The following is a 5,134-nucleotide window of genomic DNA, read 5'->3' as shown; positions in this document are numbered from 1 at the left end:
CCACACAGGTGGCTGCCCCATCCTTCTCAGGCCTGGGGAGAGAGGGATGTGGGGACTCTAGAGAGAGGTCCTGAAACCTCTGGGGTTGGGGCCAGAACAGGAAGGAGGAAATGGGAGGACAGTGTGGAGACAGAGAGGGGTGGTCACAAAAGTGGTCATTAGGGGCAAATGCTCAGGGGAGGGTCTCACTTGAGGGAGACCAGTCAGCAACTTGAGTAGAAGGGACCCAGGCTGCTCTTCTTGAACAATGATCCAGCTGGGGAGGAAGGAGGAGGAGGAGGAGCAGGAGGGACAGGGGTTGGAGGAGGGGCTGGGTGGGATTTAACCCACCAGGAGCTGCTGGGACCAGGGTCTCACCAGGCTTTGCAGGACCCTCTCAGTGAAGTTGAACGTGGCCTAGCCGTTGCTCATGTCTGATGAATACCAGAGGGTGGAGATGGTGACGTTGACTGTGAGGGTCTTCAGGTTGTGCCCCAAAGCTGCAAGACGAGAGGGAGAGTGATGGCCATCTCTAAAAGCTGGCCTGAGACCAGACCAGAGTCCTGCACTCATTGTAATCTGTCGTCTTCTGTCCCAGTGGCACCATCACCCACCCGTGTGGTCACCCAAGTCAGAACCAGCATATCTGCTCAGCTCCTCCTCCCTCCCAGTAACACCCATTCACCTTGCACACTGGTCCTCACATACACTCCCTCTCTCCATTCCTGTCCTAGCTCAGGTCTTAACTTCCTTCACCCGGACCAACACCCCAGCAGGCTCACTGGATGCTCTGTCTAAAGGATGTTCTACATGGACTACTAGAAGAATCTTTCTGAAATGAATACTTCACTAGGGCCACCACTGCTCTAGTACCACCCATGGCTACCTATGGCCTTCAGTGTTTAGTTCAGCCCTCTTGACCTGGCACTCAAGGCTCTACTCAATCTGGCTCCTGCTGACCTTTCAGTCTCATTTTATCCATCTACTGCGGGTTAAACATTATGTTTCATGCAACCCAAATTCGTTTTAATTCTCCCCATACGGCATGTTGTTTTGGGCCGGAGCCTTTGCTCATGGAATCCTCTGTGCCAGGAAAACCCTTCATCCTCTATTTGCCAGGGTCCCTCCTACATATTCTTAAAGACTTCATTCTGGTGAAACTTTCTCTAGCAAGCTCCTCCCCTCCAAATTATGCCAGGTGCCTCTCCCCGAAATATTCCACATTGTATTATAATGGTGTGTTAATTTCACAAGACTAGGGGCTCTCTGAGGGCTGGCCTTAGACTGAATCGTTGGTATAATCTTTGTGATCAGCATGATGGCCCTAAAACCAGAATTTCACACCCTGGTTTCCCAGCTCCTGGATCACACCTGGCTCATAGGGAGTGGGGCCAGAGAGCTTCTCTTGGGAAGGAAAAGGGGCCCCCAGATACCTGTGGTGGCTTCTGGTGGCACAGGTGATGATCAAGTATGCAGGGACGTGGTGGCCAGCTCGGGAGCTGTGGAGAGGGCTGTCATCAGGGAGGGACAGAGTGGGAGGAGCCCCGAGGCTCACACGGGCTCCAGCACTGGCTGTCTCAGGACCACCATTCACAGGTGAAGCATAAATGAGAGTGAGGGGACGGGTGACTGTGTGAGTAGAGGGATGAGCAAGCCTGTGGATGAGAGAAGCCCGAGAGAGAGATAGGTGAACAAGAGTGACTGAACTCGGAGGAGAGACAGATAGGCAGAAAAATGGGCAGATGGATGGGATACCTGGAAAAGGAGGACCAAGGGCGGCGCTTTAGCAGAATTAAAGTGAAAACCACTTGGGGTCAGAATGTGGTGGAGAACATGTCTGTGTCTAAGGCTTTCTCACACTGGGCTGGGACTCTCCACCAGAACCCGGGAGGGAGAGAAGGGATGAATTAGGGCCCTTCCAGGTCCTTCCCTCACCAAGGACAGCAGGTGAAGGAGAACAAGTGCTCCCAAACTCCAAATGCAGATGGGACCCAGGAGATCAGGGCCAGGAATACTCACTGTTGGTAGTCGGGGCCACGGCTCCATAGGTGTAACCTGTGGAGAGAAGGCGAGAGGAGCTGAGCAAGAGTTGGGGTGAACATAAAGAATTAAGGGAGAGGAAGGATGTAGGGACCTTTGTGGGAAAAGCAGAGAGGAAAGCAGCGGGGACGAGTGGAGGGGTGTTCAGGGGGAAGGCAATGAGATGGAAGGTGGCTGGACCCAGTGATCACACAGTGATGAGAAGACTGAACCCAGACCAGGAGGATAGAGAGATGGATCATAGCTCACTTTAGAGCAACGGAGGGAACACAGAACTCCGACTGGGAGAGACAGTGTGGCTGTAGCACAGCCCCTCACCACTGACGTAGAGGCTGTCCCAGTCCAGGGTGAAGGAGCCCAGGTGGGTGACGCGCTGAGTCTCATGGCTCAGCTCCCAGTAGAGTCACTCTCTGTCCAGCCCGGGACATGCTGGGGTCAGAGTGGACGGTGCACATGATGTCCACCCCAGTGGCTGCCCCACCCTTCTCAAGCCTGGGGGAGGAAGATCATGGGGATGTGGAATACTGAGCAGGGTCGTTCTGGGTGTGGAAAGGGAGAGAGGGGAAGGGAGGAGGGTAATGGAGATGCTGAAGGGGCTGCTCTGATGCCTGGAGGGGCTCTCCTAGGTGTCTCCCGTGTGAGACAACCCCCGCACAAGTAAGGCCTGACTTCTTTTAGGATGTGGAGGAGGGGCCTATGAGTTGCAAAGAGGGGTGAACACACAGACCTGGGTGAGGGGGCGCCTGCAGGTCTGCACGGACAACAGCAAGAACAGTCAGTGCCCTGTGTCATCTGACACATGCAGGCAAGAAAGTACCGTTATGTTCTCTCGGTTCTACACTCCAAGGTCTTTTCTTTCTACTTCTTTCCTACTCCACAGCCATCACCCAGGCCTAGGGAACAATCATCTTATTCCTAATCTTATTGCCAGCACCTCCCATCTTGCCTATTAAGTCTTCATTCTTAACCATGAAGTCCATTTTAACCCACATGCTTAGACCAAACGATAATCACATCATCCTTCTACTCGCATCTCTCCAGAGGGTTCCCACTGGTCTTAGAACAGAGTCCCAGTCACCCTTGATCTGGTCCTGCCTGTCCCCCCTCGCCGGTGTGGCTCACACCCCTACCCCTGTGTTGACTCGGCTCAGCCATCCTTCTTCTCAGTTCATGGACACACCAGGCTCTCTGCTTCAGGGGTGTCCTCATGCGGGTCCCTCTGCCTGAAACGTTTTCTTGAACACACTCCCACACCCTCACTCCAGTCTAACCCTCCAACCAGCTAAATCCAGTCCCAACTCCAGCTCTCAAGCTAAATATCAGCCCTTCTCAATAGGGCTTCTCTGCCCCCTCAGGTTGATTCCCCTTGTGCCAAACTCCCGCATCACTCTCATCATTAACTTTTCAAAATCCAAATTCCCAAATACAATATAAATTCCATGGAGGTGGGACAAGGTCTCTCTGGTTCTCCAGGTCCCCATGCATGTGGCCCAGGGCCTGGCTCATGAGATGAGGAACCATCCCGGTTTGTCTAGGACTGTCCTGGTTTGAACACTAAACGTCCTGTGTCTTGGAAAACCCCACTGTCCTGAATAAACGAGGATGGTTGGTCACCATTAATTATACACTCAGAGACTATCTATTGCATGACAAGCACACATTGCCCTCAAGAACATCACAGGAAAGCTAGAATGAAAAAGGCACACACACATACACACACAATTAGTAGAGGCCAACAACTAAATACAAAATTACTTAACAAGATTCTCTGCAACATGAATCACCAGACCGTTATTTCAGAAAAGTTTCAAGAAACAAAGTTAATTCCCTTTAGAAGGCAAGGTGGAGAGGACAGTCTTTTTGGAGACTAGCGCCCTTCCCTTCAATCTACAGTGTTGCTTAGTACTCCTCCAAATGATTTGAAATGTCATAAAGAAAAAAATGCTCAAAATGAATCTGGTTACTGGCAAATTCAATTTTAAATTTGTTATTAATACAAAGAAGTTCCAATCATCTTTTTCCCTGAATGCTCCTTTATTTCAAATTTATGTGGAGGATTTATAGGACTTTAGAAATCAAATTGAATGGGTCTAAGGAATGTTGCTGAGTATCCCTGCTAATATTTCATGGGATGTCTTCTAATACTACATACACACGCAAAACATTTCTGTAGTTATATATAAATCCTGACTTTTGAGTATTATGCAATGCAAGTAAATCTATATTTTCTACTATAATACACATTTTCAGTTATTTAGGTTTGTTTCATGTGTTTTTATTTGCATATAACTGTACTTACTGAAATATTTACCACACAGAACCACACACAGCTTACCATTTTTCCATCCATCAAACATCAATAATTTTTCTCAAGATACCTTCACTCTCAGTGACTCCATGTGGTGACAACCCGAGCCCAGGAAAGCCCACTAGTAGGTCTTCTGCACAGCGGAGGCTGCCGGAACCTGTTGGTACCAGGTCCACAGGGTACTCACCTGGTCACACAGAAATCCATGGATCAGCAAGGACAGGTGGACTCTGAGCCTGGTTTCACCTCAAACTTGAGCTCCACGGATGCTTTTGGTGTCTGAGGGGGGAAAAAAGTGCAAACAAGCTTTTGAGGCCTTTTATAGGGTGTTGGATGGAAAGGCCAACCCCATTCACTTTTCTTTTTTTGTATTTACTGATTTAACGGTAAGTGTTGGCTGTGGCTGGATTTTCCCGATTCCTATCCAGCCGCCTGCTGCTCCCCGAGATGGGAGAAAGCAGCTTCGTGCTGTGTGCACTTGAGTCACTCAACTCACTTGGCTGGACAGAGACTTTTTCGTGACTCTGGACCCTTTAAACAAGCTTGTCATTTAGGGACCCTGTAAGGGACTCGCTGACTTGTCAACAATTTCCACACTTCATTCAGGGCTCGGGAGATTTTCAGGCCCTGGAGCAGGTTTCCCAACCTCGACACCACTGACATTTGGGTCCAGATAATTCTCTGTTAGGCCGTCCTGGGCCGTGGAGGACGCTGAGCAGCATTCCTGCCTCTCCCTCTAGATGCCAGGAGCGCCCCCATTAGTAACAACCCAAACATTGCCTCCAGAAGCGGCTAAAGCCCCCTGGG

General features: G+C 50.2%; 1 long non-coding RNA gene across 2 annotated transcripts; it reads right to left on the bottom strand.

Moving 5' to 3' along the window:
• Nucleotides 1-370: 370 nt before the first annotated feature.
• Nucleotides 371-4,591, bottom strand: LOC131403251 (uncharacterized). 2 transcript variants are annotated; one of them, XR_009219333.1, is made up of 3 exons: nucleotides 4,515-4,591; nucleotides 1,999-2,034; nucleotides 371-479 (listed from the first exon to the last, which is right to left on the bottom strand). It is a non-coding gene; the product is annotated as an uncharacterized LOC131403251 (long non-coding RNA). The 2 variants fall into 2 exon arrangements; XR_009219332.1 differs by lacking the exon at nucleotides 371-479 and adding an exon at nucleotides 1,510-1,634.
• Nucleotides 4,592-5,134: the final 543 nt, after the last annotated feature.

The sequence above is a fragment of the Diceros bicornis genome, unplaced genomic scaffold (assembly GCF_020826845.1).
Source record: "Diceros bicornis minor isolate mBicDic1 unplaced genomic scaffold, mDicBic1.mat.cur scaffold_61_ctg1, whole genome shotgun sequence".
Lineage (NCBI taxonomy): Eukaryota > Metazoa > Chordata > Mammalia > Perissodactyla > Rhinocerotidae > Diceros > Diceros bicornis.
This window is presented reverse-complemented; position numbering and strand designations above follow the sequence as displayed.